This window comes from Bidens hawaiensis, unplaced genomic scaffold, assembly GCF_021521415.1.
Source record: "Bidens hawaiensis isolate Kalapana, Puna unplaced genomic scaffold, B.hawaiensis_p1.1 tig00002525_1, whole genome shotgun sequence".
Lineage (NCBI taxonomy): Eukaryota > Viridiplantae > Streptophyta > Magnoliopsida > Asterales > Asteraceae > Bidens > Bidens hawaiensis.
Genome location: NW_027491138.1, coordinates 1,058,900 through 1,071,255, shown reverse-complemented (window position 1 = coordinate 1,071,255; position 12,356 = coordinate 1,058,900). Strand labels below are relative to the sequence as shown.

The 12,356-nt window shown below is 34.7% G+C and overlaps 1 pseudogene across 1 annotated transcript; it reads left to right on the top strand.

The window, feature by feature from the left end:
- The first annotated feature begins 9,543 nt into the window (after positions 1-9,543).
- LOC143619884 (uncharacterized protein At2g38710-like) lies at positions 9,544-12,024 on the top strand (annotated as a pseudogene). The gene is made up of 5 exons (XR_013151248.1): positions 9,544-9,651; positions 10,376-10,495; positions 10,734-10,848; positions 11,153-11,246; positions 11,749-12,024. The product of XR_013151248.1 is annotated as an uncharacterized protein At2g38710-like (transcript).
- Positions 12,025-12,356: the final 332 nt, after the last annotated feature.

Here is a 12,356-nt window from a genome sequence, read left to right as displayed (position 1 = left end):
TCTTTGTCAGATGTGTTATTTTCTGTAAACGAAGAAATAAAAGATATGTCTCAGTGAGCAAAGTAGCTAAAACTTTCAAATTTCTTCATAGTGACGATTATTCCAAGTATATAACGAAATCATCGGTTATTTTTTACTTTATTCTATAAGAATCATCTAAACAAAAAGGTTGGAAGAACCTATTTTCGACATCACGTGAGAAATTGCAAGACCCGTGATTCTTTTGGAGTACCCTTCAAGTTTGTGTTTTGACCTTTAAACATATAAAATAGTAAATTAGCTTATTCAAGAAAGATCAAAATCCAAGATTTTTTTAACCGATCAAACATTTAAAAATAAATAAATAAATCCAAGATTGGAAGTAAGCAAGCAAATTACAGTCTAGAAAACAATAAACTTGCAAACATGTGATCCAATAATTGGGCCTCATTGTCTGCTAACAGGATCTCTACCTTCATCATATCACCAATTTTGGTTGCTAAACTTTACATGTAAAGCTACAAAACTCAGTTCATAGCAATGTCAAACCTTTTGACCTTTTTTATGTCCAAACGAACAACTTTTTAAATTGGGATTTAATGTGAGTTATTCCAGAGTTTAAATTAACTTGAAAACCCCATATTTTTGAATATACTGGCTAGGATTATGTCATTGTGTAAATTTTAAATGTCACAAAAGCTTCAAAGTTATAAGATAACATTTCAGAGTCAACATGATTCGGTTAATTGATTTAGTGAACTTAATGAGAAATAAATATATAGTCTACTGCAACAAAGGCACTCAAAAGTAAAATCAGTAGACTAAATTGTAAACTAACAAACAAATTACTTAAAATTTATGTTACCCGGTGTGTAATGTGGGCCGATTATTAATAAGTGGCTAACGCGTTAATCTCATCAACAAATCTATTTAACGCCCCTTTATATCTGCAAATTCAAATTCAATTTATTAATCTTAAAATAAACACTATCACAAAATATAAAAACCACTAAAGGATTTTACACAATATCTTACACTTGCTTAGGAGGTATATGAAGAAGATGCATTAGGCTTCGCATTCTAGTGGTTAAGAAATGCTTCTTAATTCCCATTATTGTTTTTCTTAAAACAAATTCTCCTTAATTATTCACAACAACCAATGTCAGGAACTTTATTTATTTTCTTGCTCATATACAAAACAATGTCATGTTCTAACCATATCAAATTGAAAATCTACCTTGTTCAATTTTCATAAAGTATCTCCCAACAGGTGATTTTTGTGGTCGAAACCTACTGCTACAGATCAACATTAGTCGTGCTATATGACCCACCAAAAACCTTACAGGTCAAGGCACCCTTCCTCCCTGAAGAGCATCCTCCATGAGCCTTGCAGTGACAACTGGTCGATTGGCATTAGCACGGTTTGCCATTTGTACATACTAACATTGTATGAGAGTGACTGGCTACACACATTTGTTTTGTTAACACAAAAAAATAAATTAAATTAACTTCTATTAGATGCATCCAATTAAACATAAAATAAACAATAATTAAGCACAAATACTTACATACTGAAACATTTCTGGCACTTGACATCCTGGATAAATGTAACTGAACGTGGATCAGAACTTTGACGTATATAAAAAATATTGAACAAATGCGAGAATTGAAAAACAAAATAACAATACCATAAAGAAAGAGTTTGGAGACCGGACAAGTTGTTTCGCCTTGTGTTCGTTCCTCTTCTCCAACATAGGTGGTGGATTAAGTAGAAGAACATCATTTGGCAAAACCTGTCACTTTCATTAGATCAATTGCGTTAAACCAAAACATAAGTAAATGAATTTAGTAGATGGAATTTCAAAACAATGACGCGGCATAAGTGGGTCTTCTTAGCTGCGACTCAGCTAATCATTTGAACCGTATCACGGGCTGTAAGGGTAAATACATGGATCATAACCAACACATACCTTTTAATGTCATTCATAGCTTGCTTACGCTAGATTACGTCTTGACAAGAACCTGGAAAAGAGTAATGGCCAACTGCACAAACACCTTTTTAAGTTATATAATATTATAATGTATTAATACTACTATATGAAATACAATTAACCTAACACAATGTTGTCTAATAACAAGTTTAACCTAATTAATTAATGATTCGGATTAAAAAGGAGTGTAATTTGATGAGAACTTAATCCATACACCCTTGCTCAATATCAAACTCATTTTGACCCGTTAACTTAATCCACCCTGCTTGTTCCAACTATAATTAATTAACATGAACCATACATTCATTAACCATGGGTCATGCCAGAAACCAGTTTTCTAATTTCACGCTTCCACCTTCACTTCAAAATTCAAGTTTTATAATTTGTTGTTATTTAATAATGCATCAAATAATTTCATATTTAGATCAAGTTTGTGTTCTTTGATTACTACTTAAAAGTTAAAACTCTTATTGTGAAGCTTTCAGTTGTCATGTAAATTGTATCTGTGAAGCTTTTTATGGTTTTGACAATTGTTTATATGATCCCATTATATATATTATTATATGTATCATAGTTTAATCCTTTGTACCAACCTGTATATCTAGGCCTGTAAACGAACTGAACGTTCGGTGAACTGTTCGGCAGAAAGTTCGTTTATTCAATAAACGAATGAACATGAACAAAAAATTTGTTTTTGCTTAATTAAACGAACGAACATGAACACATGTTCTGTTCGTTCATTTATGTTCATGAACATTCATGTATGTTCGTTTATGTCTGCTTGTTTATATTCATTTATGTATTAATAGAAAATACATGGATAGGTCATCTGTTTAAAGGTTTTATATTTGTTAATTTGTGTTCATTTAAGTGGTTCCATTTACGTTTGTTTATGTTTGTTCGTGTTCACATTTGTTCATATATGCTCGTTTATCTTTGTTCAATTATGTTCGTTTAGGTTTTAAACAAACAAACACAAATGTTCATTTTTAAATAAACGAACATGAATATAAATATTTGTTCGATCAAGTGTTCTTTTAAAGTTAAATGAACAAACACGAGCGTGCCCTTGTTCGTGTTCATTTAATTCGTTTACAGGTGTTCATTATTCACATTGATGAATACATCGGTCTCAATCTCTAGGCTCTGCGATTTTTTAGTTGTGTTCGTGAACCATTCGCGAATACATTAATTTTCTTAATGAACGAACACGAACATAAAATCCCGTTCGGTAAGTGCTCGTGTACCGTTCGTGAACACATTACTTTCTTAACGAACGAACATGAACAAGACCATGTTCGTGTTCGCTCGTTTCGTTTGCAGCTCTATGTGTATCACACGGGTTCAAACATAACCATAGTTCTATTATATTTACGTTGGTCATTCGGAAAAAAATAATAATAATAAAATAAAAATAAATATTAAAAATCGACTAGAATGAATGGCAAGGCAGGTGTCCTTAGTCCTTTGACGAGACATAAAAGCTTCTTCTTCCTTCCGAGAAAAAAAGATAAGAAACCCTAACATAACATAACATAACCCATGGCGGCGAAGAACGAAGGAGTGCTATCTAGGGTTTCATCAACCATACCCATCGTCTACAAAGGCAAGCGAGTCGCCTCCGACGCCGGTTTCGTCGCCAAGAAGCTCCTCAAGAGCACCGGCAAGGCCGCCTGGATCGCCGGTACCACCTTCTTGATCCTCGTCGTTCCTCTAATCATTGAGATGGACCGTGAGGCTCAGTACAACGAGCTTGAGCTCCAACAGGCTAGTTTGCTCGGTACTCCTTCTGTTGCTGCTCCGCAAAAGTGACGTCACCAAAACCTAGGGTTTCAGGTTGGCTATTTTTGTGTTTTGATTGATTTATTATGTTGCAATTGATTTCTGTTATTGAGTGTTTTTGTTATGCAATTGATGCATTAGTTTGCTTAGTATGCAAACTAGTAAGTTTGAACAAGTATTTGTGCTTTTGGAGTTATTGCAGGGCATTTGTTTTCCGGTTTTATGGTTTTAGGTTAGTATGCTAAGTAACTGATTTAAACCAAAACCAATTCTTTTATTAGTTGCAACCAAAACAGTAGGAACAGTTTTGATTTGGGTTTATTGGGATTATAAATTAAAATTGCAACAGATTTGAAGAGCATGAACAAGAAGAAACTATAAAGATTGATTCATAACTTCATACCTTATAGCTAGGGGTGCAAACGAGCCTAGGCGAGCCCGAGCCTTGCACTACTTGAGCTCAGCTTTTTAGGCTTTTCTGAAGCTTCAGCTTGGCTTGTATACAGATACTAAAGTTCAAGATCAGCTCGGCTAGGCTCTAGCTAATTTGAGAAAACCTTAAAAAACCACTAAGCTCTGCTCAAGCTCGTATTGGTACGGTGGTATCTTAAACGGTCCAATGCTCGCTTGAGCTCGGCTTTGAAGTGCGTAACTAATACATAGAAATCCAAAATAGTTAACACTCAAAATACCTCTTATGAGAATGCATCTAGTTTGCAGATTGAGTTTTTGCTTCTGACTTAACAGTTTTTTAACCAGCTGATCAAAACTTGGCTTATTTATTCTTTCGTATTCAATATGCTTCACAGTTTTACCAGTCAATTAACAAACTATATTGCTTTCATTCCATTTATTATTGTGCTTCATGCTTAGATTTTAGGAACTGTAATCCATGACACCAGGACAAATCTCTTTTGAATGAATTATTTTGGCATTAGATTTTCAATAACTATTTTAAGTCTCAAGAAAACTTAGTAAAGGCGTCGCACTAGTACGACAAAAGCTGCATGTGTCTCGTCTCTTTTACTTATTAGCCTTTTCATCAACAACATTTTTAAATAAGCAAAATTGGGTTAATTTTCATTATTTTTTCTTAATGCAGGTGACCTACCGAAGGACCGACTCGAAGAAACTTTCGTTTATATTTTGAGTTTGTTATTTAAGATGTTATATGGGCTTAAATTTCATTTATTTTTCACCATATCATTATCCATTTAAGCTACATGTGATGACTATATGATTGTAACACATAAAATGGGTATCACCTTTTTTTGATAATCATCCTTCAGGAGCTTGTACCTTATGAATCTATGATTGTAGTTGGTTTTTAATCATAAAGTGTTTTAGAAAATGGGTTGTAATCATAAATTGTTTTAGAAAAGAAAAAATTGCTGGTGGGTTTATGAGTTAACCTGATTTTACTTTACTTATGCTAAAGTGCTAAACATTAGCTGTTTGGATAGGTAGCCTAAAGTCTTTTTGGTGATTGTCTAATTTTCGGGTCATGTTTTGTCAGTCGACTCATGGGTGTATACAAGGATGGTTTATTCAGTAAGCGTGTATTGTGTGGTCGTGTTGGTGGTTTAACCCTTCATAAAATCTGCAGATAGCATTAAAGTTTTGGCAAGCTAAAACGATATTGGCTTAATCAATTTTAAACTGATTAAGTTTTATAGATTTGAAAAAACGGCTATGATACCACAATTGGATTTCATACACGTTATAAAATGTCCAAACGTGCTTTTTCTAACTCAAGAATGCCTTTCAGGATTCCATATGTGAATACAATATAATTTAAAAGAAGACACATTTACCTAATCAAGTTGATTAGACTAAACCAATTGTGTCACCGCGAAATAATAATTTGGCCACGAGACAAAAACCATTTCGGTTTCTATGCAATTGACCCGATCAAACAACAAATCGATGACGGTTGGTTTGTTTGTCTTTCCACTGAGCTATCAGAATCAGACAATAACGTCAACGATAAGCTTAAATCTCGGTGTGGCACTGTTGGGGGAGATATTAGCACCATCTTTTCTTTTCTTAATATGTACTTGGATTGTGTACCCACTTGTTGGGGTGACAAAAAACAAGAAGTTGCTACATCGAAGGTGTGGCATCGATTGTGGATGGATGATGTGTATGCTCACACTCCATCACACATTCAGTACATGGGATATGCGGCTCTATTTGATTAGAGTTTGTCCGTGGATGGTTGATGTGTATGCTTGTATAGTTGTATGTGTAATATGATTAGAATTTGACTTTCAGGGTACATCATTATGATACGAGTATTTGATTGAATTACTAATTTTTGCATCATATCACTTACGCTACATCCATTGTTAATTTTGTTTTAAAATCATTTCATCCATACTAGATGTTCGGCTCATTTCGTAAACCGTTGTTTAATAGCAGGTTCACACGCTATATTGTCTGGTGTGTGAAGAGATAAGAAACAAGCTTTAGAATTTAACCCAAGGATGTTTGTTACATTTATTTATAACTTAGAAAAACGTAATATGATATAAGGACCTAAACTATATTTTGTTGTGTACTTATAATATTTAACAAGTCTGTCACTATGAAGAATTCTAAATCCTATTGCATCTATAAGATGGAGGCAATGTCTTTCCTAGGAGAGTGAGACTTTTGTACCCTAACAAACATATGATTTCTCTTAGGCGACACGCACTCTATTTTAACAAACTCGTATTGAAAACGAATTCTCAGTCATCGGTTTCTTGTTTAATTATTTTATTTAAGTTGTAAAAGTATTATAATGTACTCTTTTATTTCCATTTTTAGCATTGTAATTAGAATGGGAAGTGTTTTATATCCTTTTTGTGGACACTTCTTCTACAATAGCATACTCGTAATTTTTTTTTAAACCAAACTCATACCTAAATACTCGTCCCAAATTTCCCAGGTTTTGAATTTGCTCGTTATGTCTAGTGACGGGTGGATTGTAGAGCCACCCTTAAGTGTCGTAATTCGAGTTAAAACGTGTGTGTTTATGTATAAATTCAAGGATTTGGATTATTACACTATGTTGTGTTAACGCATATACAAATGAGGAGAAAAGGTTGCTCGAGTGTGTTCAGATGAAAAGGAACAAGAGAGTCAATGAGGGAAGTCAACAACCAAGAATTGATAAAGAAAAATGGAATTTTGAACTGGGTTTACCGTAGCTTACGGTAGCCACCGTAAGCTACATTAGGGGTCTGCCGTAAAAAGCCACCGTAAACAGACACTTTCCACCGTAAGAACTTCAGGGCTACCGTAGCTTACGGTAGACACTGTAGCTTACTGTAGCCTCAGCATTTTAATGTCGGTTACAACTCGAAAAATGGGTTTTAAAGGACTTTTGGGTTCCATTCTTGGGGAGGACGAACTAGAAAATTGTGTGGGGTGATTTTGGTGCCTTGGAACAATATTTTGGGTGTTTCTAATTGAGGATTAACATCATAATCTTTGATTGCATTGGATTGATGAAACCAATCATGTGTGGCTAAACCCTTTGGTGTTTCTCTTGGATGTAAGGTTATTCACAATACACTTATATTTATTGTTCTTGAATTTGAATTGGTTATCTAATTGTTTATATTAGTATTACTATGATGTTTGTTTGATTGTTTGTAACTTGTCCATATTGTTTAAACCTAGTTTCGTTCTATACGTTCTTGGTGTCGTTGACAATTGAGATTTAGTAGAAGGAATTAGGGTTAAAAACATATTGATTGATTAACAAGTAACAACCTCGCGTTCTAGTAATCCGAGTATTTAGTTCTTGATTAATCACAAACAATTACATTTACACAAAATCAAGATATTATGATTTATCCATTGAACTTAAACAAGAGTGTTGCGTGATAACCCGAATTCCAAGAGAAATACTTGCTTGATCAATTGTTTACAACTTTCGTGTTAGTTAATTTAGTTCTTAAAATCAAATTAAAAACCAACTTGAAAATTACTTTATGTCAATTACATTTATAATAGTTAATTGTTGAGCTATTCTAATAACACATATTCCACAAACTCCTCGTGTTCGACACCCACTTACCGCTATCTAGTTAGTTGTAATTGGTTTATTTTTGCGCGAGTCTTCGACCTCGTGTCAAAATTTTGGCGCCGTTGCCAGGGAGTAGTGCGCAACCTGTGTTATTTTTGTAGTTTTTGTTTAAATTGTTATTGTCAGTTTTACGCGGGTTGTACTAGTGTGCAGGTACTTACAGGTTTATGCATACACGACGCTCTCGGTCGTTATCACCGTTAGCGTTTGATCCTGAAATTGAGAGAACTTTTAATCAGAACCGGATTCTACAAAGGGAAAACAAGATTATTGGATCACCAAGCACACAAGGTCAAACAACTGATACCACAATCATGGCTTCGGAACAAACTTTACCGCCAATGCCGCCACCCATCAATGCTGAAAATCCATCATCCACTGAACCCGTTACTACTACAATCTCTGCAAGTGTACCGACTTCAATCGTGTTTAGTTTTCAACCACCACCTAACCTTCCACCCTTGACCACTTTCATGCCTATTCAAGGACAATTATCAAACTCACCACAACAATTATCCTTCCAATCTCAACAAAATTCACTTTTATCAACAACCATACACGTTTGCTCAAGACCCACCTATAACCCATACTTCACCGGGTCAGAGATCGGGCCCGTATTTAATTGGTGGGTCACGGTATGGTGATGGCAATGAAGGGTATGAAGAATTTGAAGAAGGATATGTAAGTGGGGTTGACGGGAATCAATTGAGGGTGCAAGGGCAGTTTGGGTATGGATCCGAACTTCAACCGCAACAACAAGTGCAACAATGGGGTGGCCCGAATGTCAATCAAGTACAACAACCACAACCATTGCAACAAGTTCCACAACAACCCCAATACCAACAACCTCAATTTCAACAACCAAATCCTCAACTGCAATTTCAACAAAATATGCAACAAAGGCCTGTTTACCGACAAATGGGCCAACCAAGAGTACCATTGGGGTACCAAGAAGACATGCAAGGGAAATGGTTAGGGGAATTGAAGCTCATTTTCGACCGATCACCAATAACCCATCTCCGGTGGTTATTCCTCAAAACCACCAAGGAAGAACATTTGAGGTGAGAACCAATGCGCTCCAAAGTTTACCAAAGTATAGGGGTTTGTTGTTGAGTTATTCTAATAACACATATTTCACAAACTCCTTGTGTTCGACACCCACTTACCGCTTTCTAGTTAGTTGTAATTGGTTTATTTTTGCGCGAGTCTTCGACCTCGTGTCGTCTAGGTTCATTTGTGATCCTAGATGTAATGGTAAGTGCTTAAGTCCCTCTAATAGCTCGCATTTTAATAATGTCATTAATAGACTAGTTCTAAATCAATCAAAGGTAGAATGCGTTTGGTATACTCAGCTTAATGGTTTGTGGTAAGTTTTAAAATAAGTTGTCCGGTTCAAAGAGTGCCTCTTGCGAAGGGCCTAGATGCAATTGACACAAAATGATACCTTGTTATTGTAATTGTAATTCTAAAGAAAAAGCCACACCCACTTTTCCTATAATAAAGGGTCCATCTCCCGGAGTTTGATTCTTCAACTTTGAATTCAAGCTGGTTGGTGTTGTTGAATCAGTACTTTCGGGAATCTATCAATCGATTGATTTCCAACAACACCCATTTCAATTTCAGATTTTAAAAACCCCTAATTCTATTTCTAATTCTTCAAATCCATTCAATTACCCCATTTGTATTATTGCTTAATTAATAACAGGAAAAAGAATGGTGTCCGCAAACAGGGAGATGGTGGTGTATTGCTTCGACACACTGGTGGCTCACTACACCGACGAGCAAGTACCCCCCTCCTGCTTTTGATGATCAGGGTCAACAGTAAGTAATTATATTAATAATTCTATATATATTATTATATGTGTGTGTATGTATGTATATCATATACATGATGAGCCTCCTTTCGGTTCTCTTTTGGTTTTAATAGAAACCCAAAAAAACCCAATTTCTAGATTTTTGTTTTTTCTTCTTCATTTTAAGTAATTTGCAAGAATTTTATATATTTAGCCTAAATGTATAATAGGTAATTAGTTATCGCTTAACCAAAATGTTTTAGGCACGAATTCGTTGTTTTGGGCTGGTAGTTTCAAGCTCAAATGGCAAAACCAAAACCAAAACCGAAAAACAGAAAAACCAAAACCAAATCAAAAACCGAATTTTTGTTTTTTGGTTCGGTTTTCGCCCAAAACCGACCCTAATACATGTAGATGTTGAAGAGAAGAGTAAAGTATTGATCTTTGATGTTTTGGGTTATTATTTAATTCATTTGTTTGTTTGGGTGTGTTTACTTTTTTAAGTTTTGGATTACTTTGTGTTATTTTGGTTAGTTGATGTATTTTGATTATGCTTTTGGTGAGAGGTAGATTAAACTTTAAACGTGTAATATGTAAATTTGGGATTAAAATCTTAATACGATGATGACATCCGTGCAATGAATCATATGAACATGAACAATTCAACTTTCATAAGTTATATTGTAACTTTTTATATTTTAGATTTTAGAATGGTTTATATTCGAATTAACCGTTTATAAATATGATTTCAGCCCACTATTTGTGACTTGGAAGAAAGTGGTAAATGGTTATGAACCCCGTTTACGTGGGTGCATTGGGACACTTTCTGCTCGTGATATAGTCAACGGTTTCAAGGATTATGCTTTAACAAGGTTAGTAAGTACCCTATGCACTATAAACATGCTAATCAAATCACTATTTCTATATATCTTCTCGAAGTAATAAGTTGATGCAATGGCGCACACAGAAATTTTACATTTGTTTTGAAAGGTTTATATATTTAATCATCTGAGTTTAAGAACTTATCTATGAATCTAGTTGAAACGTTTATATTTTCAATAATTTGGGTAAATATGACATTTAGTTTTTTATTATATTTTTGTTTTGCAGTGCTCTGAGGGATCATCGTTTTCCTCCTATACAAGCTAAGGAGTTACCGTTCTTGCAATGTACAGTTTCGCTTCTTACTAATTATGAAAATGCTGCTAACCATCTCGATTGGGAGGTAAGCTTTTCGTATTTTCCTCAAGTTTAAGCTTGTTACTTTTGATTAATACAAGAATGCTACAATCATTTAAGGTCATGTATGCATAACATGAAAGCTAAGGAGGACCAAATTTATATCATTAACGATCAAGCGTGTAAATTAAAAAATAGCTATAAAGGAACATGTTGTATGGACTGCGAGTCGCCTAAAGTGCATTTGTATGCATAAAACCTATTAAATCATTTTATTCAAAAAAACTAGATCACTATTGAAATATATAGTCTTTATTATGATTATGACTCTTGTTAATGTGATGCTGCAGGTTGGAAAGCATGGTATAATTATTGAGTTCACTGATCCTGACTATAATACCAAGCGAAGTGCAACATACCTACCTGATGTCGCTGCTCAAGAAGGTTAGTTTTTGTCGCATTTAAAATTGGATTATTTTTTTAGTAATGGTTTTGTAACAATATATAGTATGTTAAGCTTTTATGAAATTTAAAATGGTCTATTTTCTAAAACAATAATTTATTTTCACTTATCAATTGATGTCACATTGTCGCTTGCCATGTCAACATTAATAGAGAATGCGAAATAATGTGATGTCATATCTAACCCGTTTAATAAGGGGTTGTGTTTGGGTCTACCTGTTTTAAGTTGGCTTGTTAAAGCCAATTGATTAAACAAGTCAGGGTTGATGTTTTTGACCCAAATATATATATGGTTGTGTTGAGCAATTCAAACCGCCAACCTATTACTGCTAACACCACTAGTTTCTAGTTTATCTATTACCCAAAATGGACACGAAACCGTCTTTTAATGACTCCTACGAGAATAAAAAAAATTAGACAGGAAAAGCATGATGTTTTGACTCATTGCAATTTGAAAGTGAAAGTGGTGGTTTTTGTTCTTCAGGTTGGACAACAATTGAAGCAATCGACTCGTTGATGAGGAAAGCCGGTTATAGAGGTGCGATTACTGACTCGGTGAGGAACCGTATTCGACTCACTCGCTACCAAAGCACATTGTTCACTATGAACTACAGTGACTATGTTAACTATGCCAAAACAACAAGGGGTGTGGCCCCGTCTGTAGCGGGCCTCAAAGACTAACTAAGCTGTTTGGCATTGAGTACCGAAAACTTATTATGGTTGTTTGAAAGGAATTTGGTTTCCCGCTGGGACGTCTCTATTTGTATTCTCAGTTCATTGACATTTCTGGTTTTAAGTTGCTGTGACATTGTTCCAAATTTGGCTGATAAAATTCATGATTCTAGATATTTGGTATTTGTTATATATGTGTTTTTATTAGGGTATTCGTGGTTAAGTCTTGCAAAGCTTTATCACTGAAGACATTTCTTAGCCAACCTTACCACTAAGGCTATATGTAGTGAGGGCTACAAATCGGGAGCGATTTTTGTCACGTGACACCACATCAGAAAGGGGTAATTTTTATTTTAGGGGTGTCATGGTTTTGTAGTCTTATCACATCATATATCTTCTATTGTTATAGCCACTTCAGCA